Source organism: Tyto alba, unplaced genomic scaffold (assembly GCF_018691265.1).
Source record: "Tyto alba isolate M040663 unplaced genomic scaffold, T.alba_DEE_v4.0 Super-Scaffold_2, whole genome shotgun sequence".
Lineage (NCBI taxonomy): Eukaryota > Metazoa > Chordata > Aves > Strigiformes > Tytonidae > Tyto > Tyto alba.
This window is the reverse complement of record NW_024881282.1, coordinates 63497311-63521986: the sequence shown is the minus strand read 5'-3', so window position 1 is coordinate 63521986 and position 24676 is coordinate 63497311. Positions and strand designations below refer to the sequence as shown.

General features: G+C 38.8%; 1 protein-coding gene across 1 annotated transcript in view; it reads left to right on the top strand.

Moving 5' to 3' along the window:
- Window positions 1-24676, top strand: part of CTTNBP2 (cortactin binding protein 2) — a 137459-nt gene that overhangs the window by 25411 nt on the left and 87372 nt on the right. The window lies entirely within an intron of this gene.

Here is a 24676-nt window from a genome sequence, read left to right as displayed (position 1 = left end):
AAATAGACAGCTTCTTCAATTTTATAAATCAAAAATACCTTTCTCCAAATATATGTATCAATAAAAGAGATTTTCCCTGTGTGTTTAATACATAGCGGGTGACTCATGGATTATAGCTCTTAAGCACTGACTTGGATAGACAATATCCTAAAATAGAAAGGCAAGCCACAGAGCGAGAAAATGCCTTCCTTCTCCTTCTGGATAACCTTTTGCAAGGGCTTCCTGATAAATGAGAATAAAAAGGTTTCATAAAATGTTTTTTGTTTATTTTTTCCGAGGGCCTGGGGGTGGATTTTCATTGAATTCATGATTTCCGCATTCCACGTGCCATAATGAACCACAGATTTCTCTAGGAGTAGTACCACAGGAGCTGAGGTCAGGTACTTTATGCTTCCCTTGTCCTCTTTAGGCTATCCTGCTGCTCAGTTTGCTTCTCTTAAGGGCCTCAACCCATGGAGTCCCATCAGGAATGGATTTCACAGAAATATATTTGGAACAGTCATAAGGATATAGCAGAATGAACACACTGTCAAACTCAGTATTTATTCTATTTACTGAATGTAGGAAAATATAGCTACATATTGCAGCTATATAGTACAATAATATATCATCCAGACCTCATCTTATATATGTATGTAGCAAATTCAAAACATCACATAATCAGTAATCCAATACTTGGAGTGCAAAATACCACAGTATGATGCAGGGGCTAATCTAGGTCCAAACGTGGGTGAAGTTTGTTTGAGGACACACACGTGACTGCAGAAAGACACTGCTTTCTGGCTATTTTCTGAAGTTGAAACAATCCTTTCCAAAATATATAGTTTTGCATATGTATTGAGGAAAGGAAGACATGTGCCATTCATTTGATAAAAAGATGAACTAATTATCAGGCAGCCAGATGGCAAAATACAAACTATAATTCACAGGCGAGCATTCAGCACATATCAACACCTCCCGTATGGCTCCCACACCCCAACAGCAGTAAAAACACAGAGCTACAGAAATTAAATGATGCAAGGGTCTCAAGAAACCATCTAATCCATCTTCTTGCATTCAGCAAGGAAATTTTGGGTCAGTGCAATACAATTCTATTCCACAGAAAGACTGTATGGACAAAAGGTGTCAATAATTAAAAATCCCTTCATATGCAAAATGGGCAACAAACAAACAACAAAAAAAAACCCTCAGAGCAAAACCTTGAGAAATCCATTGAAACCCAAACCACAAAAACCTCAAAAGAGAGAATAACCACAACACACATCCTGACTGCTGCAGACACATGTGGCTCTTTAATGTGGTTACAAATAGAGCATGCAACAGGAACGTTTTATTGCACATGGGATCATTCACACACATACTGAGCAAACCAAAAAATACATTTCCATAACATGTGCAAAAAACCCACCATCTGATACAGACTGTAAAATAAGCTTTGCTGTAATAGGCTCACAGAAGGCAATGTGATGGACAAGTTATAAGAACCTGAATAGAATATGAACAACATCCACCACGAATCAATGCTAGGAAAAGGCAACTGATGACTCTGCACAGGCAGGGATGCAGCTGCTGTGGGCTGGGGTATGTGGGATGATTCAGGTGCTCCTGCCCGGTCACAGAACGCAGACCACAAGCTGTCCTGGGCACTGGCAGCGAGGAAGTGGTCCCAAACCCTACAAACACTTGTAAATCTTATCCTTATAGAAACTGATCTGAAACTCCTTTAAGGGACTGTAATTCCTATGCTTGCTTTTGATTCAGACACCTATAAGTGGGAAGTCTTCCTTGTGTAGCTCATAACTTGCACAGGCATACCTGAGAAACGTTGCTGTGGCACCCTACGGTCTGGGGACCAGTTTTGGGTTCATCCGCCTTCATGCCGCAGTGCTGAGTATGCGACACACTGCCTGCTGACTGCTGAGGACAAATGGGAGAGCATGGCATCTTACTGTGCTTTGTGGTTTTTAATTAATTCCATATTTCTGCACTAGCTTCTGTGAGACAGAAGAGGGTATGGTGGAAGCCTTCTGATGCATTCACAATTGTCAGTGGAGAATATATTTGGGGATGTCTGCTCTGTGCTCGGAAGAGAAAATAAGAAGTCAGAATGTATGTACTTATTTAGTGCCATTTCTGTGCAAAATTCCTTATTAACAAACATGGTAGTCCGATTTAAAGAACTGCTATTGTTTCTATTTCTAATATTTGCTGGTGGGGTTTTTTGTTTTGGTTTGGTTTGGTTTTTTACCTCTCTGAATAAGAGAAAAGAGGACAGAAATCTTGAGTTTCTTTCCCTTGTAAATGTTACTGGTAAACCCTGAGCAGAACCACTTCTGTGAGGGCACTGGTGGCAGACAGGAGGTCCAGCTTTCAAATAGCACTGGCCTCTTTGGCAGCTCTTTGAGGATGCCTACCAGGAATGACACCCTTTGCATTCTCAAGAGCTTCACCCATGTAGCTTTTTGGTGCCCTTCCACATGAACTGTGGCTGTCAAAGTCTGCTTTGGAGTTGCCACAGCTCAGCCTCCTGAAAGCTCAACATTCACAGGGGATGTGAAGCCAGAATGAGAATGGTGAGCACTGCGGGAATATTCTCGACTGCAGATGTCGGCTGCCTGGTTCTGCAAGCCAGTGGGTTTTGCCTGGCAGCTTCAGACCCAAATCCAGTTCAGTTACCTGGTCAAATGACTGAAAAGGGTACACTAGCAGAACTTTGCAACTAGATCTTTACCTAGGACAGTTTATGAGGAAAGGGAAAGCTTTTTACCTTTGAAATTTAGCCTTCATACATTTGCACAATTCCTGTGGCATCAGTGGGTGTTAAGGGGTTTTCTCCTGGCTGGTGCTTTGAAATTTAACTTTCTATATGAACTGGAAATGTAATAGGCATGCACCTTTTGTCTACATTTTCAAACTAACGTGTTTGGAATATTTTGTGACCTAATTATATAATAAAAAAGCAAAGTATATTAATGAACTGAACACATGAAATGTGGGAAATACATTTGTGCATGCATATATACTGTGAACAGCAAATTTAACTACATTTTCTACAAGAATTACTCTACTGCTGGTAGCAGATGTATTTAAATTAACCTGGCTACATGAGATTTAACATTGTGAAGCAATAAGGATGGAAATGTCATTTTCTCAGCTGATATATAGCTATCTTTCATATTCAGATTCTGCTGGAATGTTAACTGGAAATTTGAATTTCAGGCCCTTGTTAATAGACTAGACTCCAAGAGGTACCCCCATAACAACACTTTCCCTCCTCCTCGGTTCCTTCAGTTGCAGATAATCTCTGCCTGAGTTCTGCTCTTTCATCAATATTTCAGATGCATCTGGATGGCCCAGAGAGAGATTGCAGTAAGTCAAGAACCCAGAGGAACCAAAGTGGCTTTGTTGTGTAATGTGAAAACCCTTAGGAAGCCTGCGAAGTGGGTGCTGTGCACTTAGTTTCCCTGGAGTTTCATTTTCACAAAATTACAGAACAGTGTATTTCAAATGATAGACCAGACGGGCTGTGTTTCAGTGACTGCACAGATTCCCTGCTCAGATGTTCCCAATGGCTCTACTTTCTAAATGGGAAGGATTTTCTGCTCCCACCATGAACTGTCAGTGCCTACCTCTATACATGCAAAATCTTTTTGAGGATTCATATTTTTTTGTCGCAATATTTACATAGTGTTTGACATCTGCAAACTACTTTCATAATCTTAAGAAATGTATTCAGACAACCATATATTTCTAGGCACTTTCTTCTGCAAGAAGCCCTGTATAAATCAAAGGGTTGTTTTGGGGTTTGTTTTTGTTTTTTTTGTTTGTTTGTTTGTTTGTTTGTTTTTTTATAATAAAGTGCCACCCAATTCAGTAACAGCATCAGAATCATGTCGTGCAAATGACCTAAATACTCCAGGATGAGGGTGGTTGTTCCTGGCATTCAGTACTTACCTCAGAAGTCCTCAATTTACATCTGAGGACAGCACAACATTTGGAGCACAAATTAAATATTTCTGAAGCCTTTGTAAATTATTATTGTAACTGTTGTAACTACAGAAGATATTTTAAAATGTTGAAACAAGAGGCTTCTCCTTCTAAGCAAGGTTCTGTCCTTACTGGAAAAGTAAGACAGAGATGAAGAGTAATATCCCCCTTGCAGTTGACCACTTGGCCGAGAGTAAAATAGAAAATGAATCCTATAGTGATGTCTTAATAGCACTCAGGGTCTGGTACTAACCTCAGACACAGGCATAATTATTGTGAAATCATCTCCTCTGTAGAGGCATAAGCAAGAACTGACTTTGTAAAATCTTCTCTCTGTATTTACCCGGAATTAAACCTGATTTCACTGTGAAACTATTTTGATAAAACAAAGGATCCTAAAAGGTTAAGACAAACATGGTTTGGGAACAGGCTATTTTTTGTCCAGAACACCCATATCCACATGAATTGTCAGCTACAAGCACATGCAATGTGTGCTACAATCAGACTCATGTCCACAGCGGGGCAAGAGAGGTACCAGATGGTGACAGATGTGAGGGCCACCACCTCGGGGTGCTCCGCAGGTCCAGGGCAGACTCTGGAAGAAGCATCTGGCAGCTCTGAGGAGCGGAAAGGGCAGTGAAACCAGGGGGGAGAGAGCTCCAGGGAAAAGAGAACTGGGGGGAATATAGCAAACGTGTCCAGTGTACCAAAATGTCCCACCCCTGTCTGAATACAATAAACAGCCTTGCGCATGGATTTGCAAGCCTTATGTATAATCAGTGCTTGGTTAATTTATCTTCTTAAAATAATTTTATCTGGGGAGAGAGGAAAATCCATGAACATTTACTGCATCTGAAATTCACTTGCGTGAACAAAACCTCTAGTATTGCTTTACACGTAATTTCACTTATCTCTGTTTTATACTTTTGTAATACCAGTTATGTCAGCAGGCATTTTTCACCTGAGTAACATCTGAGGCCAGAGTGGGTCCCTCACAGTAGACTTTAAGTATTGTGATCTTGGAGGGGATCTTTCATCTTCTGGGATAAAAAGTTTTACTGAGAATATTCAGACCACATTTTTTGTACACATTTTAAATGTCATGTATAAGGGGCCATAAGCAGCCTCTGTGGAAATGAAAGTTTAAAATCACTATGCTGAAAGTTTCAAATATTTGCGAGATTCATCATTCAGAGATTCATTAGATGTACAATTCCACTAACAAAAACATTTTTCTCTGCAGATTACCTGGATTACCTATTTATGCGTACCTCTTCTCACAAAGCATGCATTACATTTAGTCTTTTGTCTAATGTGCAAGTCAGTAATCTATAGTTTTGAGATTTTCTCTTTTAATTTCTCTGTCCACATTATTTGACATTTGACCAAGATTCATTTTTGCATATTTCAGTGTGGGTGATGATTTTATCACAATCTTAATTAAGGGGTTCGAAGATGAAATTTTAACCTCTGTTCTGCTTAGCTTGTAGCATTCATGGACAAACAGAGTGTATACTGTGCATCTTTATAAGGGAACTTCCTTTCCTTAAACATTTTGCATTAGCAAAATGGATCCCTGTTAAAACAAAAAGTCTTCACAGGAAGAGTGAATTGTGTAACTCCACTAGCACCAGCCCCCCCTCCATCAGTACTGCATCCTGCTGATCTCCATTCCACATCCTTAACTGTGTGCTTAAGGGTGGTGGTCATTCTTCTGCTAAGAAATGTCTTCTGTAATGCTCAAATGTTGTTAAAATGTGGGGAACGTGTCTAAAACCACTGCAGCCAGCTGTAATGAAGTGAAGTCTGTTACAAACATTTCTCCTTACTGTAGCACATACATTTATGAGGCCCCCTCAGGCACTGCATGACATTGTGAGGACACAGTGACTGAAATAATGAGTAGCCACTGTGCAGTAACATGTCATATTACAGCAGGGAACCTGTGTATGGTAGGCATGGTGCCACACAAAGATTGATTAGAACCAGATGGTAAAAAATGCATTGCAACTGGCACCCTGATGAGCTTGCTAGAGTGATTATTAAATTGGTGGACCAGTCCTCCTGACGCATACACATGTTCCCTAAGGCACTTTCTGATGTGGTCCGAGTTCCAGGTGTCGGTATTGGGGTGGAGATAGTTGTAGTTGACCACACTGCTGTATAAATGTAATTATGTTGGCGTTACAGTACACTATAGAGGTCATATACCTACCAAACTCTAATCAAGACAAGTGTTCCTACGGTCCCTTTTCTGGTCCAGAATTCAAAAAGCCTGCATTCAGTTCCTGTCTCTACTATATACTGCCTCTACCACTGCAGTATCACCCCTGTGGGAAAAGGTCTAATCCAGTTGCTGCCACTGGCAAAGTTCCCACTGACCTGCACAGAAATAGATTTTAATTCTTAATCTTCATGTTCATCATCTAGTAAATAAAGAAGATATTTCATTTCTCCTAGTACATCTGTCTACTGTTTCTTTATTTAGACTATAATCACTTTGGACAAAGACTCTTGCTAATTTTGGCTCTACTGTAAAATTAATGTCCGTAATAACCTGTGTCATCCCCAAGCCAAGTAACATCAGCATGTGACTGTCCAGATGTGAGTACCACAGTTTTGTAAAAATCAAGTGTGCTCACCAATGTGTAGAAAAATACAGGTGGCAATTTGTCAGAGACTTACATGGTCATGTCCTGGCATGAATGTTGTCCTGTCCTACAGTTAGCCCTCCAGTGCTTTTCCCACACCTTCACAGTCAGCGCTACATCAGGTGCCCAGAAAGAATAAAGATGTCTTCCTGCAGTTCACTGGGAACTTGGAGCAGCTCAGCAGCCCCAAGCATGTAGAACAGTTATATCATTCTCTATAAACTATTCTCACAAAAGTCTGATCATTGCAGCACGGCTGATACTTTATAAAGTGGCCATTCTCAATTGAGCTAGATTAATGTGGTTAAGAATATTAAAGTTACTCTTGGATAATATCTAGCACAAAGGCCCTCAGTCTCAGATGAGATCTCTCTGAGTTACAGTGATATAAATAATACTTAAATAATTACTGTGGGAATTAACTGATATTTAGTAATTTCAGTTTTATTACAGCACTTGCCCTTTGAAAGCCGAAGATGAAGTGATAGATTCTATAGGAACATTTGATGCTTGTGGAAATAGAACTGTAATTAATGATAACAGCAAGATCTATTGAGACAAAAATGTGATGAAATCTCATAGTAAGTTTACAACTAAGAAAAAAAAAATATTTGCAACATTAGCACATTTTAAAAGCATTTGTTTTATTTGTTCTACACGTTCAGCAAAAGTTTTAAATATATAAGTCCTGAAAGCATTCCTTTTTCTGTCCAGAACTGCTGAATTTTAAATTATATTTGTAGTTCTGCATTCAGTGAGACAATTCATTCTACTGGTGAAACCATGTATTTCTACAGTCTAGTAATATCTTCTTCCAGTGTGATAGATTTTGTCTTACACTAGAGTACAGAGTGAATAATTTTCCATTATAAGTAGGACTGTTTTCTCACTTCAGCAGAAAAAAAATGCCTAATTTTCATCCCACCAGCATTTAATTCACTTCGTGTCTATTTTTCATTCTAGTTGTGTAATTCATTCCCATCTGTTTCTCTGCAAGTCAAGTGATCATTTATATTTTTGAAATGTGTTCTTCTTTTTGTATACTGCAATAAATCTTAGAATAATATTTTGCCGACCGATTGACTATTTCCACTTGTTACAGAAGACATTTAAAAAAGGATCACTGAAGAGTTTCCTTAACACCCATGAGGTTCACAGTAAGTGCAAAAATTTTCTTTGGTCACAGCAGAAATTAAAGCAATTATTGTCAGGAGTGCCAGGTTTATGCTATGCGTTCACAGTCAAAGGCAAGCTCTAGTTTCTAAATGCAAATGATTTAATATAGTCTCTCAGCTCTAGAAGAATATATAAGAACAAGGAACAGAAAAATCATAGCTTAAATCCACATGGCAGAATTCTGCTCAGATCATGAATAGACAGCAGGAAGCAAAATACACAAAGAAGGAAAAGCAAAACAAAGGGAAGAAGGAGATGCAGTATTCAGCAGTAAAAATAATGAAACGATTCTCAGGAGTCACTTATAATGGAAAATCAGATTCTTCAGTTTCAGATGAAAACATGAATGTAACTCAAGATATTGTAGAACATCTTTATTATCATATATTATACTGTTTTGACCCAAATTATCTCAGCTTTTGTCCACACTGATGGGAAAAGATTTCTTTCCAACCTTAGAAGCACTTCTCAGCTTGGGCTCCAGCTGCTGTGCAGGAATAAGATTTCCTTACCTCATTCCCTTCCTGCATGGGAGAGACCAGAGCAGCTACTAGATAGCAGATGTTCACAAATAATTTTCTGCGTTCCATGTTCAAGGGGAAAAAGGAGAGCATGGTACATCAGAGACATACTGCATCCAAAGGCTGCTCCTGGAAGGAGTAGGTTACCCACCACACTTTTCCCAGAGCTACCACTGCAGACACAGCCTAGCCTTTGGCATTTTGGCTCCTGTGGCAGCTAGGTTTTCTCTTTGCAAACTTACAGAAAAAAATCAGTTGCTTTAATGGGACACTTCAAATAATATCACATGCTGGTGAATAGCTCTCTTAGCAGCAGGCTACCACTTCACTGTCCTTCAATAAAAATAAAAGATATAGAGGGGGTCTGCTCTCAGCCCTCTCTGTCATTTGGGAATAAGCTATTGGTTCCCTAGATTTGTGTTTTCTACTGCAGGGCTCCTGGAGCAAAGCCAAAGAATCATTCCTAAGCAACTCTGAACACACAGTAGACTTAGTTTTTTCTGTTTTGGCACAACCTCACTTTATTTTCTAGCCTGTCTTTCCAAGGACATGAATTTTACAAAATTACATCATTTGTTTCTTCTTTTAGCTGCCTGGCAGGCTGTTCCCCCCTTCTCCCTTCTACTCATTATTTTTGGTACTCCTTGACCAATTTCAGCCCCCTACAGCAGATGGTTAGAGATCTCAAATACAAAAAACGTCTACACTGAAATCTAGATGCTGATTAAAGGAGACCCTACTGGTGCTTCCTCTGGAGTAAAGGCAGAGAGAATTCAATGCAATCTCTTTAGCAGCATCTAGCTGGTCCATCAGCAGGCATGCCCTGACTGGCCAGTTAACCTGAACATTTTACCAGGCTACTCAGCTAAGAGACAAAAAAATAGCTTGGACTTCTAAGATGTGTTGTTGAGGAGAGAGCTAGGTTAAAACCAGCAGGCTGGAGGAGTACTGTGGTGTGAAGAGAGGGTACAGGGCTTTGGGAGGGGGCTTCAGGTATTGTAGGGGAAGCTAGGAGGACAATAGGTGTCATGGCAGTGAGGCAAAACAATGTAAGGGTGAGCTGAGTGTACTGTGGTGAGAGTATTTTAAAGGATGTGCAACACAGACCCATAAGAAACTCAGCTTCACCAGTCCTACTGGCTGTGGATTAATTGCTTTGGCATAGTTACCCCACCAGGACTTCAAGAGTGAAAAAGAGTCCATGGTTTGGAGATCCTGACAGAACTCAGGCAACTGAGATTGCAGGATGGGCCTTCCTGATGCTAAGCAGGCAGGACAGAGAAAGTCCACTAACTTCAGGAGGAGCCCCAACCGTTCTGATTCAAAACCTCAATAAACCATTCACTTTTTATTTTCCCCATTCAGACAAGTTAATCTGGGACAAAACTGTGTAGCTTTTATGTTGTGTGACTAAATTTTACCTGGCTCGTTGCTTTTCCATTTTGTTTTCATGGTTTGATTCTCTGCTATATAAATACAGATATGTGCATATATAAAAATCTGAAAAAGTTGTCATGCTTCCAAGTATGATTATGGAACAGCTAAGTCAAAATGAGTTCTTTTGCATACAGCTCCCAGTGCAGTGAAGCTGGACACCCGTTCACCTCAAGCCACAGGACTGGGACAAGTCTAACCCCATGCAGTTAAGGTGCTTTACTCTTTCTGAAGTATTTTATTTTGCCGTTGAAGGTAATCTGTCAGGGTAGCTGAATTACTGGATGAGATGGTGATTGCCTCTCTGAGCATGTCCAGTGTCTTAGCAGGCTGTAACAGCCCTTGGCTGAATCCATCAGCCAAAAAGGAAAGCAGCACAGAACAATTAGAGAGAGTTATACTCCTGCTGAGTTGTACTGATGGGCAGATAAGCTGATGCATTATGCACATGTCCTTTAATAGATTAAGTAATTAAGCAATAGGTGGACATTTCTTCCTTAGAGTTTAAGATCATTAAGCAAATTTAGTTGGAGGCACTCCTAGACTTGCAATTATTCTTACTAGATTTAATAGTATCACAGGATGATGTGGGCAGCCAGCATCTTTCCTGATGCAGTTCAAGTGATGGGCTTCACGCTAGGTAATTTGAAGTCAAGTCATATTACTACTTCTCATTATTTTTCTTTTTTCACGTTGAAATATTTTGCTCTCAGCACCGTGTATACATGATATCTTAGTGCTGGGAAGTGTTTGTGCTATCTGCTTTTCAACAAGCATTCCTTATTCACCAACTCACTTGAAAAGTAAATAGATCAATAAAGCCACAAAGCAGTTGAGCGGTCATTGCTGACTTCCTATTCCTTGGTAAGAGTCATCAGGCAAATATATATGCATAACTTTTCTACACAAGAAATGAAAAGAAAGCTAACTGTACAGACTAGCTATATTAAAGATTACCCTGTCTCCCTTGGAAGAGAACTCAGGCTATAACAAAATAATCACACTTTATCTCCAAAATGACAATATTCTGTGCAATGCCTTAGCAATTTTGTAATATTGTTGTTACATCAAATTAGATGATATAAAGGAATTCTTTCTCTACTAGTAGTCACCTCACATTTAGCCAAAACTTGGCTGAGATCCACCTTTATTGCATGGTGAAGGAAAAGCAGAGCAGTTGAATATCCAATCATTTTCTCAAACCTGTGTGAACCTCTGCTGACCACCTGGAAAGCTCCAGCCACATATGAATGTTCCAGGCACGTCAGTGTACTCTCCCTTTTAAAAGGCCTAACTCTCATTAAATTTGGAACCCAGATGAGCATAGGAGGGGTGGGAAGAACAAGACGAAAGCAGAAGATGATTCTATCTCATATACCAGTCTATGTACTAGGCAAGGCTGTCTGCATAGCAACTGTAATGGTCCATTCACTGTCTCTGATGCATCTAACCAATAAAAGGTCCTTGCTGAAGGAGGTTCTTGCTTTGTATTTGAATATGCAATTTTACCAGTTATTGAAAGTTATTATTAGAAGATGGTGAAGATTAGAGTCTCTCAACATATCGAAAGATTTCTTTTTAATGTAATGAATGATGGCTTTCTAGCATTAATTATTAATTTTCTAGTATCCCATGTCTTAAGAAGTCAAGGTGTTTAAAATGGAAATTTAAGTGAAAAACATCTAGGTCATCTTGAGCAAGTATGGTCCAGCACCATGTCTTTCTTTAGAATTTCTGAAACAATTCCTTTCTGTCTGCTTATAAATGTCTTATAAAGACATTTTGGTCCATATGCCCTAGGGCTCCAAAGCTATTGGTGGCTATCACTGACTATCCAGTTACTTTTGATTTCTAAAAGTTTCTACTGATTGAGACCCTGATTTACAATTAACCTTTACTTGTCACTTAAAACAACAAAATACGATGATGTATTCATGTTCCTCAGTTTTTTCCTCAGAGTAAGCACTCTCTAAGGTTAGATCAGACTCCTTTTCTGTTTCCTATATATGGCTTTACATCTAGTTAGTCCATCCGCTTCCCTCTATGTTGTCCTGACTAATTTTTCCTCTGAAGCAATCTGTTGAAAATCTACCTTGTATATTTGCTAAATCTCTATTTTAAGTGATTTTATGATTGGCCAAATGAAATAATCAAAGATCTGAGGAAAAAATCCATTGCTGTTCAGATTTGAAAAATTTGTCTTGAGTAGTGACCATTTCTTTCACTCAAGGGTATCCCATTTGAATGGATCATCACAGAAGTTCAGAGACCACATCTTTTCATCTCCATACAAGACACAGGATTTTTCCCGTTACCTCATTGGACAGGGAAGCACAGGAGGCTAAATTCCATGTTCAAAATGAAACCTATGGTTTAACACAGATGTACACAAAGCAACCACACAAACTTCTCCAGGTGATCACATGAGGTTTACAATACCTGCTCTGTGCCAGTAGAGCTGGAACAAATATAGAAAGGTGACTGTCATTCCAGCATGAAAAGTTTTATCTCCTCTGGTTCTACCCATGTGGAGCAACGAGCACTACAAACATTGTTATGACATTTTAAGTGGTAGGATTCCTTACTACCTTATCAGTAGGGCCACCGGTAGCTGCTTTCCTTCTCCTCTGTTGCACTCACAGACTTTGTGCCTTTTGTCAGTTGATTAGCATTTTGAATTTTGCCACAAGATCATTCTGTTTCTATAGTGATCTTGGCACCACTAGTGTAGGCTCGTTCCCTATCAGTCATGGTTTACTTACGTCAATGAGTGCATTATTTTCAACTGCGTTTCTTTCATTCCTGCATCATGTAGGTCATTATATTTATACGCACCCAATGAGACCAACAAGTTTCTAAAATTGCCAGAATATTTAGAACACTCTGACAAACTGTACTATGTTTCTGCCTATTAACGTGCCATTATGTTGGGAAAACAGAGCATAAGTAAACACTAATTAGGAAAATAAGTAGAAAAACCCAAACAATTTCAATATAGCACTTAGAAACAAAAATCTAAAAGGTATGGAAGTTAAAAAGTCCGAGCATGATAGTTTTACATAGACAGAAGTATTGAGTCATAAAAGCTACACCAGGGGCTTAGAAAAAAAAAAAAATAGAAGGCTAAGAAAGTCCATTATTGTTGTTTCTGCTTAGCTGAGGTTCTGGCTATTATTTACCGTAACATGCATATAGCACAGGGCAGATCTCATGTTCTGATCCACATTTTAAGAAGGCAGACGTAAATCAATTAATTGAGCTTTTCTAAATCAGGTACTGAAAATACTTCACAATTTTCTGCATCAATCTGTCGTTGTAGCCTTCAGTAGCCACTATAATGATTTTTTATTTTCTCTTGGATTATGAGTGTGTATGATGAGGGATGCCTCTGTTTCCAAATGAGGAAATTCAAGAAGAATTTGTCACTGAATGGGACAGCTAGTTAGTAAAGACAAAAATTTCCCTAGAAATTATTTATTGTTCTTCCAACACAAGTAATACAAAATGTACTGATGTAGTTTAGCTATCACTGAGTATGAAAACAGGGATGTTTTTCAGGCAGTTTATTTAAGTATGTTTGACTTTCTCTGATTTAAATCACATTTTCCATAAAAATGTTGGAATTCTAGATTATATTGAGGTAAACTTTTGCAAAGGATATTAAAGCAGCAAATGTTTCCATTTCAATGGAAGACAACTAGAAAAAGGTGAAGTTTCATAACAAGGATGGGTAGATATGAATGCAAGTGTATTCCTTAATGATCACTGTGTTCTACTTTTCAGTAATATACATAGGGAAAAGAAAAGGCTAATGAGAAGGAGTTTGCAGGGATAGAAATGGAGGCACAGCTACTCAATGTCATGTTTATATCACTTCAGTTAATATGAACCTGTGAAATCAGCTTGAAACCCCAGAGGTTATTTGACTTTGAACCTGAGTCCATCTCTAGCCCTGCCACAAATACTGCTAGCTGTTTTATTAAAGCCTCTCCCCAAAGCAACATCTCCATGAGAGGAAAAAGGTTTATTTCAGGATTTTCAGGACAGGGATCAGTTATCATTTGCATTTCTCTCATATCTTGGAACAAGTGATTTCTTTACTATTCTTTCCTTGTTGTCTAAACTGTGCAAGAATGGTTGTTTTTGTTAAATAATAGTATGACCTTCAGCAAAGGTGTAAGGAAAAGTGAACTGGAGGGGACAAGTGGTTTTAGCTCTTATTTCCCAGCACTGTGGAACACTGAATTGAAATTTTGATAGGCTGCTTTTTTAAAAAAAAATAGGTCACTGAAAAATACTGTACTGGGATTAAGCAAATTGCAGGTTGGGGTCAGGTCTGCAGCTGATGTGCATTGACATTGTTTTGTTCTTTTGGCTGTTCATTTTATACAATGGCCAACAATCTGGTCTCCAATAAATGTGAAATTTTATTACATTAACTCTAACAAAGTTGAAACATACAAAAGAATGTGAAATCACTCTACACCTAGAACAGCTTGTGTTCATATTCTCTAAACTCCATATTCACAACATGGGACTGAGGCTTCAGAATCTTAAAAAAACCCTGCTGCTGCTGCCTCTTCACCAAAATACATAGTTTCATAGTGTAAATTCCTAACCCAATGTGATTTTGCTGTTGGATTTGGGCACCTCCAAAGCTAGCTTCCAGCTTGCTGGGCAGTGAGACCCAGGTCTCTTTGTGGATCTGGGGCTGAGAGAAAACATGTGGTCCAGCTGAAGACAACTGGACCACAGACAGACACTGCAGTGGAAATGAGATAGAGGTTTTAGTTAGAGTCAGTAGCTAAATACAAAAGTTTCTCAGGAAAATTTCTGATCGAAGAATCATAAGCCATATCTAAGCTATTTCTAATGAAAAAAATGAAGGAATTAAAGAAAATATACAATAGTAAATAAATAAGTTGAGGACCATGGTTCACTACATCAAATGACTAGAAATGTTGCAGAGTAATTGAAAGTAATATAGCTACACCCCATAATGTAAGAAAAATAGAGAACATCAATTTTTATATAATATTAATTTCCATTTTTATCTAATGTTTTCAAATCAGAAAGGTGAGAGAAAAGACAAACACAGCGATCAAACAAATATCAAGAAAAGAGGAGGAGATTTTAATGAAGATTCCTAGGATTACAGCAGGTAGTCAAAAATCAGTATTACAAATAAGGCAGGATGTGAGACACACTGTTTTCCAGGTTGCTGTGTGAGTTTTGCCACATAATCAAATGGTATTGGTCAGACTCTAGTACAGATACACATCCTGAGCCAGCTTGAAATTTGTGGTTGCCATCATGCAGTACATCCTGGCTCCTCTGAACTAGGCAGTGACAGCAAATCCACCTGCTTTGGAAGCACTACTAGAGGAAAATCTCTGCTAGCTGATAGAAAGATATTCCATATGACAAATGTTTGAGCAATATGATGTTATCAACATATGCATTCCCATTCATTATAAAATTACAGTATGTTAGTTTTCTTCTTCAAGAAGACTAATTTAATTTCTCTGCCTGTAACATGTCTTTGTGGAACAGTCTTTTTTTTTTTTTTTTTTAAGTAACTGAATTCTCTAACGTACCACTGCATTAAAATGTATACATACTATCGGTAAGATGGTATGCTTGAAAAAAAAGGGTTCAAAATAATGTTCTTCTAGCTTTCATGGAAGAACATTTGTTGCTGTGAATGGCTAAATGATAATAATGTTGTCTCATTTGTGTGTCCATCAAAATGGAGAATGAAATGACGGCTCCTCATACCTTTCCGGTTGGAAACAGTGAAAAGAAAAACAGACAGTAGCCTCAACTACTGGGCAGTCATCTTTTGGATCCGAGAATTGCTATGGAGACAGCTGTGAAATTTTCATGCCTTCTGCCCCTATTTCATCAGAATTGAATGTCTGGACTCTTTACTGCCTACTGGAAGAAGACAGGTTCAGACTTTTACTGATTTTATCATTTTTGTTGCCTGCCTGATAATTTTGCTTGCTAGCATGCTCCGTGGGCATTTGAAGCAGCACAGTACCAGTCCGACTAGTGTTCCAATTTCTGAAGCATCCTGAGGCAAATTATCAGACATCAATTTTCATGACAGTTTTCTGCCACATATCCATCTAAAGAGATGTGACTCGGGAAACAGAATGGGAGCTTTATCCTCTATCGTGTGCCTCATCTACAGGCGTGACAAACCCGAGTGCTTCCTATTCCCCTTCGCTGTATTTCACTCTCCCACTGCACAAATATTAGTGCATTTAAGGTGTGGGAGAAGGCATCCTTATGTGTACAAATATTTTCAGCCACACATCCTCTTATCAGCGTCTCCTTGAGCCTCTCCCATCCACAGTCTCAACTTCTTTCTTCAACCAGAAAATAATTAGCCCTTTTTCTCTTGCAATAATTGATAAAGGTCTAATAATTTTTTCCTCTAATTGTCTTATTACTCAGTTCGTGTGCTGAGACAGTAATTTATTTGCTTTGGTGTTGGTTACATTTTGTCACTGTCACTTCACAGGAGTTTCTAGTATGCTGCTGGTTATGTTTTCACCTTTGGTAATGACTTGCTTTAGTGTGAATTCTATTTTTCTTTGCACTAACTGGAGTCTCTTCTTGGCTACCTAATTCATTTCAGGGAGTATAACCTCTCATACAATGGATAAACATCCCATTAAAAGTGGAATGTACCATGTATACATCCCATTACGCTAGTGATGATTAGCTAGGTAGGCAATGCTAGAGAAGGAAAAGCAGCTCTCCTTTCTCATAAACACAAGCCAATGTCATGAAATCTTTCACAAGATTTAATTCATTGAGCTGTTTGTTTCTACTTCTGTGTTACAACATGCAGCTGTTATTAAATATTTTATTTTATAGATTTCATATTCATATTCTAAGGCTTCCTTCTTTTTTTGCCCAACTGCTGACCTAAACTACTCAAAATAAAGTGCTTGTAAAGATTGGTTTGGGGTTAGGCATATTAATCAGGGAAACAAATGAAGCAATATTATATTATAGTTCAGAGCCTTTAAACAGCTTTCTGTCTCCATTTTGTTGCCCAAATTGCCCTGCTGCAATTACAAAAAAACATCACAACAGAAAGAAAATATTAGGTTTGGCATAGTCTGTCACCTTTGAACAACTTGTCAAATTCTGAATTTTCTTCAGATTAATAATGCTTGACCATCAGAATGCAAAATGACTTATCCTGTGACGTGTCTAATTGCATATTTTCAGGATCTTCCATGGAAAAGGCCCATGACAATAATTAATACCTAATGCTATAAACACCATTGCTTTGGGTGTTGCCTAGCAACCAGCATCCCATAGGCTTCCAAAGGGGCCTCAAGTAAAGGCAGGAGGGGGATCCTTTCATACCGCCATGGGTGAGAAGCAGCTTTGTTCTAGGCTGCCACTCTGTTCTGGTTGTTTCTAGAGTGATCTCTGCAAAACAAATCTCCCTTAAGAGGCTACACGTCTGAAAAGCCTTTTCAAAGGCTAAACAGAAGCCAAATGCTGCACATGCTGATTTTTTTATACTTTGGGATACATTTTATGATTAGAAACACAACCACTGTCCTCTTTAGAAATACAACCACTATCCTCTTCTTATTCTCCAATAACAGAGCTTTGTTTCCAAAGGAAGTGTTCCTGTGGGTTCATTTCTACTTCTAATTTAAATAGTTTCCCCTCTGTGACAGGGCTGATTTTTTTACAGTCCACTGGTTTTTTGGACATACCATACACTAAATTTAAAAGAGGACTTGGGTTGTGAAGTGTTTTTATACAAATACTGTTGCATCTCAGTGGTATATACAGTGCAGAGTAGAACAAACTTCACTGAAATGCAGTCTTTCCCAGATGTGAAAGCATTCCTTTTCGATAGTGCCATTTTTTTTTTTTTTTTAAAGTACCGGTTCATTTCCAGTGCAATCTCTTTATCTTGGCACAGGGACATCCAAATCTCATTTCATTAAATGTATATATTTACTCAGATGGTCACTTCAATAAGATCAAGAGGTTGGAAACCAGTATTCCCAGGTTTCCTTTCTCAGTTACAGATTCTGAACTGTTCTGTGAGCTTTTTTTTATCTTTTTTTTTTTACATTAAAATAACTGCTCAAATATCATCAGACTCAGAAAGATATTGTGGTGCTTAATTAGTAGCTACTATGTTATTTGATAGCCCTTAAGGAAAAGTCCCCATTATCAGGACATATTTAATTTTGTCATAAATAATGCAGAATTTTATAGAGTTTTAAGCTAACATATTCAGCACCATTTGAATAGAAAAGATACGGCAACAATTCTGATTTTAAAGTGATCATTTTATTGACAGGATTGTGTAATATATTTGCTAGGATCTAGAAGAGGTTAAACTGACTGATTAGTAATCCAGTTCTGTGTTTCTATGAATCATATTTTGTAGTTGTTTCAAAATAACAAAGATCAAATATTACATAAATATTCCTCATTCCAAATCCACTGACTTTTCTTTTTTTTTTCTGCCTTTGTCCTGCAGCGAGACTATTCAGTCTTTTGACATATTTTGTAAAGTCATTATATTCGTACAGATTTCTGGCTGCCGAAGATCTTTTGCAGAGCTTTGGTTTTATATTCATGCCCAGTCTTGAAATCTCAGAGGCAACTGTCAAGGCAGAGAGGCAGAAGAGTCCCCAGCATCCGCTGAGAGTGATGAGACTTGGGAGCCCAAACACTCTTTTCATTTTTGCAACACAGCTAGTTCATACTAATTTTTTTTAATTTCATTCCCACTTAATTCCCTGTAAGGTAGACAAATGACATATTGGGAACCAAAGTCCCATACAGTCTAAGTGATGGTGTAAAACATCTCAATCTTGAGGGATATGATGAGAAAAATTCTAATGAAAGATAATCTTCCGAATATCCAAAATTTAAATGGTACAGCAAAGGCAGAATCCCTAATCCCCGATTTAAAGATTTCAGCCCAGTTGTACACTGAAAGATGCTTGTGCTTGACAGGAAAGACTAGACAGGGTTATCTCTCTCCTGCTCATTGCTTTTCCTCTGTCTGCCTCATTTACATGTAAATAAGTGAATTTTGCACACATACTGAATGCCACATGAATTATAAATTCACCTTTTTAACTTGTGATTTCACAATGAAAGTCTGTCTTATTGATTTTTTTTTTTTCTGATTAAAACATTCATCAGCACTTGTGTTACCCATAAATTTGAACCACAGACTTACACATGAGCTGCCTATCTTTAGTTCAGGTTACTGTGACTCTTGGCAATATGATCACATTAGTTCAGTTTATGGAGCACACACCATCTCAGATCTCTTGTCATTTCACAGAATTATTTTTCAACTTTGAGAGTATAAATAAAGTTACACTGCAAAAGTTGTTTTGCCTCAGTGAGTAAGTGTATCACTTTCCTACAGGCAAGCAAATTTGTTCCTTTATTCTATCAAATGCCTGTTTTTCAGGAGGGAGTTAACTCCTCAGAAGAGTGATTTCTGTTCTATGTCAGCAGCACAGGAGCTAATTCTCCTGGGCTGTGGTTCTACAGTGTCAGTGGTGGAGCTAACAACCTATTGAAGCAGTTTTGTTTCATTAGCAAGGGAATTTCTCACTAGTGGAGCATTTCAATGCAAACAACATTTAATTACCGAGACCCTACAAAGAAGTTCAATCCAAGTACTAAGGTAGTTACTACCTTACTGAGACTGATCCTTCTTGGCAATGAATTGATTAACCTCCCTTGAGCTTTTATTTCTACAATTACAGAGTAAAAGTCCTCTTGAAGCTGTTGCATGAGCTGAATGCCTGCATAGAGTGTTGCACTCGCACAGTGGGCTCTCAGGGCAATAGCTGAGCTTTGGCAGAGAGGACAGCCTCCACTGTGTGCACTATCATTTCAATTCCAGCCGAGTTTCTTCTAAGATACCGTGGTCCATTTTGGCAGTGGTGCAGGTTCATCCCTACAGGGGGGCATTTAACGATCCAATTTTGTTCACAGGATGCCAGCAGCATAAGAAATTTTCAAAATTAACCTTTTCCATAGGGAAAAGGGAGGAGTGCCAAAACAGTGGGGATGGCAAACAGAGGATCATTTCTCAAAAGGAAAAAAAAAAAAAAAAAGAGATGAGATTCTGCAATAAAGTGATTTAACAATCACTGAAAAAATTAATTTCATGGTGTCGTGATTTGTGGGCTAAGAGTTAAATTCCAAAATGAGGTAGCGTATTTCCTAGCCCTGCAGATCACTACGTAACTCCTGCCAGTGAAGGAACAAACTCTTCCACGTCTGGCAGTTGCAGCATGAATTCCCCTGCCTCCTGCCACTACAGCCAATATGATCACAGCAGCATGCATTTCTCCTAAGTCCAGAAAAAAAATGTGTCTTTTTGCTTGGAAGTGCTGATGCCTGTAAAAGTACATTAGTCATCATGCCTGCTCAGGGAAAGTGGTTCTGAGAATTCTTGATTCCATCACCTTTATTGCTTCGGTTAGCAATCTCTTGTGGATCTACTTCACATTCCTTACTGGTACCCATGGGAAGACGAGTGAAAGAGAGAAATAAGATAGGACTTCTAACTTTTCTGAATATTTTCATAGATTTTCAGTCTTATAATTTTAACTGTCCTATACTTTTACGGTATTTAAAAAGCTGTACATTCTCTTTTGCCCTGACAGTAAATGAGTTATCACTTTCTTCCTCACAGGGAAACACATGCAAACCAAACAGATATGCAACTTTTTCAGACATTACAGCAGAGACTTGAAATATATCGATGCTCTGGTAGAAGCTTACAGATCTCAACTCCAGGGACATTAGTGTGTGATCTTTTATTTTTGCATAACACAAACTGCAAGAGTTCTCTAAAATAAATGTTTCAAATTCATAGGCTGTACTCATTTTTAGTTTCTGGATTCCATTCTGGGCTCAGATTTCTAAAAGTTAGGCACAGCAAATGCTCAAATTTTAGATTCCAGTTAGAGCTAGCTTCTCCTCTTCATCTGTTAAAATGAGGTCTCATTTAGAATCCTCTTGCTCAAGGTTAACTTTTTGAATTGTTACCTGTAATTTTGAGATATTTCCAGGATGTTACAGTATTGGCAGAATTATGTCATTCAAGGTGAAGACTCAGTGGTAGCAGTTTTCTCTTCCTATGTCAAGGTACTTAAGGACCTTGTCATTTTGTTCTTTAGAATGATGTGAGGTTTCCAGTAGGCACTATCCAATATTTCATTTTATGTTTTAAACATTAAAATGCAATTCACAAACATTCAAATAACCTTTCCTGGCATGTCAGTAATGCTGACACACAGAACACTCTATTTTGATAGTGTTTTCCCTTCTTTTTGTTCACTTGTGCCTTTCTAAACAGATTAAAGCCAGTTTTCAACATCCCAGTCATGTGAATCACATCACTAGCTTATAGCAATATGAAGCACTGCTGAATTTATGCTCATAAATCAACAATTCCAACACTTTTTATTTATTAGCTATGCCCCTTGTGTACAGTCAATTAAAGCTTCTCTTCTGTTGATGCCTACTGGAGATTACATTTCGTTCTCAACACTTTGATTTTTATCTCCTTTTCACCTTTCTTTTTGTTGTTTGCTTATCATCCTCAGAAACAGCCAACATGCCTTCTAGAATATTGATTCTTTTTCTACTGAATTTCACCCAGACAGTGGTGTGCCATCTTCCAGAGAAAGCAACCCCTTCCTCACAAAACCCAAGTATCGTTTATAGGTCTCCAAGACCAAAGTTCTCTGAAGAGGTAATCAGTGTAGTATTTTAATTATGTTGTTTGGCTTGGCTTGATGAGTCCTAGATGAAGGTGATGGCAGAAATGCGTTAAGTTAGCACTTGAGTGACCTTTGAAAAGATTGCGATGATCCAATAATTAATTACTTTTTCTCAGATCTCCAATATTCTGTAAAAAATTATCTTGGGACTTCAACATCTCTTACTTGCTTTAAATCAAACACAGGCTTATTTTTTAGAAAAGTATTAATAAAATACCATTTTACATTTTTTTGTTTCATGCAAATGGTTAGTAGCAAGGCCGTAAAGCCTCAATACACTGTATGATTTAGATACGTAGCAGTTTGTTTCTCTGCCAATGTAAAGCCAAGGCATGCATTTTCCATCACAGCAGTTGTGTGCTAATGGAGGGAATGAGCACCGTTCAGTCCAGCAGCTGCATCCTGTAAGGTGTGCACATTCCACCGCTGCGTGCCAGCTCTCTAGTCATAGGAAAGAAATACACTTAAAGCTTGGTTGTAAGGCCTGCTCCTAGTCTTGGCCTTTCTTTTATGTCACTCAAGCCAAATAAAACTGGAACAGCAGAAAAAGTGTTAATTGCATTCTGTTTGCTTGCTACGTGCTAGTAGTAAAACAGTGAGCACCTTCCTCTGAGAAAAGCCACTCCTTTGCCTTAGTGTAGTGATAAAATTATCTGTAAAAGCACAGGCAATTTCTTCCTCTAGAAGGTCTCTGGCTTAGCCATGCGTTAAAGAGGTGTTTTACCCTGTATGATACAGGCATAGCAATGACAGTGCACTGTGGGAGCAGTTACAAAGTCACACTGTTCCTCTCTCTGAACTCGTTTACTATGTGTGTAGGTGCTATATTACTGAGGGTTTAAAGCCAGTTCTGAGGTAGGGTGTCAGTATCATAAACAGAGTAACCAGAGAATAAGAGCTTGTGCAGTGATACAGTACTAACAATCAAGGATAAAAACATTTCCTACTTGGAAGATGATCCCAAGTCCAAAGGTGTTCTGCATGAAGCAAAACCTCAAAGACATTTGGGCCCTACTAACATCACTGACACAGCAACAATTACTATGCAGGACGAGAATCTACTCTCAGTAGTGACTGGTAATATCTGATATGGATTTTAGTGCTCTCATGCCAACAGTAAGCCTTATTGCTGTCATTAGGGGAAAGAGTGAAGAAACACGAACATGCAGTATAGGTTTATACAATTACAAAAATCAATATTTTCACAATGTTGTGACGATTCATTTCTCATCATAAAGAAGAAATACAGGTCATTCCTCCTTCAAAAGCATGCCTGTCATCTTTTTGACCACAACAGCAGGTCAAACTGCTTCCAACGCTTGGATGATGTGCTGGATATTAGTTGTCTGGGGGCGGGCTTTTAACTGAAGCGTTACCAGTCCATCTATCCTATTAATTTTTTGCTGGCTGAGATCTGAGCACCCCCATTTCTCTCAGAAATCATTCTAAATTTATCTTCAGATAAGGAAAGAGAGATCAGTTCTCAAGTCTGAGATGGAAAGCTATGACTAATTTAATATTAATTGTTATTTTGATAAATGTACACTTGGTAATTGATAAAATATCAGCTAAAACAGAGTTTATGATCTCAGCAGACCAAGAGATAAATGGTGCGGCCTTTGCTACATCATTGCTGTGATGTGGATGGAGTTAAAAAAATAGTACTAAGATAGTATGTTCCATGCGTGCTTTGTACCAACTCAGTCAGAAAAACACATAAGTAACTGTGATGGTCAGCAGATGATTCTAATGCAACAGGGAAATACTGGCAATGATAATGGTAGACAGGAATCAATAAGAGCAAATATATTCTCAAACCAGTTTAAAAACTTCAGTGTTTAAAACCATTTTAGAGAGGAGTAAGTATGACAAAATCCATAGGAAACATTTATTGAGTTTCTTGATGGCAAAGCACCACATACTCTTCAAAGTTTATGTATATATAATATTTATGAGTAATGTATGGTACTTTGCTGTAAATAAAGTAAGCAAGCAAGAGTATAACGTAAAACCAATTAAATGGTATTAGAATTCTGGGAACTGAGAAAAACAAGTTGTTTTAGGCTCTGTGTCATCAATGGAGTTTCTCAGCTTTGGCAGTGGAAAGGATGCGAGTGCTCACTGTAGTTATAAAAAGTGTACAGCTTGAGTAGGAGGAGAGCCAAATGATTTTTAAGGAAAAAACAAACCCCAAACTCAAAAAGCATCTGTTTGACTGGATTTCATGTGCCCTGTAATGGATCCTACATACTGCCTTCTGCTCACTCTTTTTGGTGTACGTTTACATTACAGTTGGAGTTTATTCTACTAAAAGCTCGTTGGTTCCTCTTCTGGCAATGTAAAGGGGGAAAAGTTCACACATGTATTTACTTACATCTTTAGGTACAGCACGCTTAGAAGAACATTTGCTGTCTTTGATCAAGGGAAGGCATTGGCTCATTTCTGTCTGGTTGCAGTGCCAGGGGAGTTCAGTATGAACCTAGACCTGAAGCAGCCCTGTGAAATGAGGAGACTGACAAGGCTCAGAGGAGCCTGCTGTTGGTGGAAGTGGTATGTGGCTGCAGAGTAACCGGTGTTGCAAATTCAGCTTATAACAGATGTAACTTGGCTCCAGAGGAGGGTACATTTGGATCTGGTTTTGGTGTCTAGCTCACCAGGTAGATTCCCATTGCAGGGGGAAAGCAGAGAGGCAAGACCTTGAGGAACATCCCATGGAGGTATACGGTACGGCACTGACAGAGGGGTGCTCCTGGGGGGTAACGTTTAGCCCGTGTCATAGCCGGCTCAGCTCAGCAGCCCGAACCTTCCTCTGGAGGAGTTACAAAAGGCTGCGGCTTCGGTACCGGCCCGGAACGGCAAAGGGCAGCCCCAGGCCAGGGTGGGCTCCAGGGCTGGGGCTGAGAGGCACTGAGGTGCTGTGCCTGACACACTGGGCCTGGGCGAAGGTCCACCCTCACACAGGCTCTAAAGCCACCCTGCCTGGAAAATAAGCCAGTAAACAAAGACTGGCAGCAGAAATGTCGTGTCCCCAGCCCCTCCATGGGGGGATGAGGACGGAGAAGTGACCCCCTCTGTCATCACCCCCAGAAGG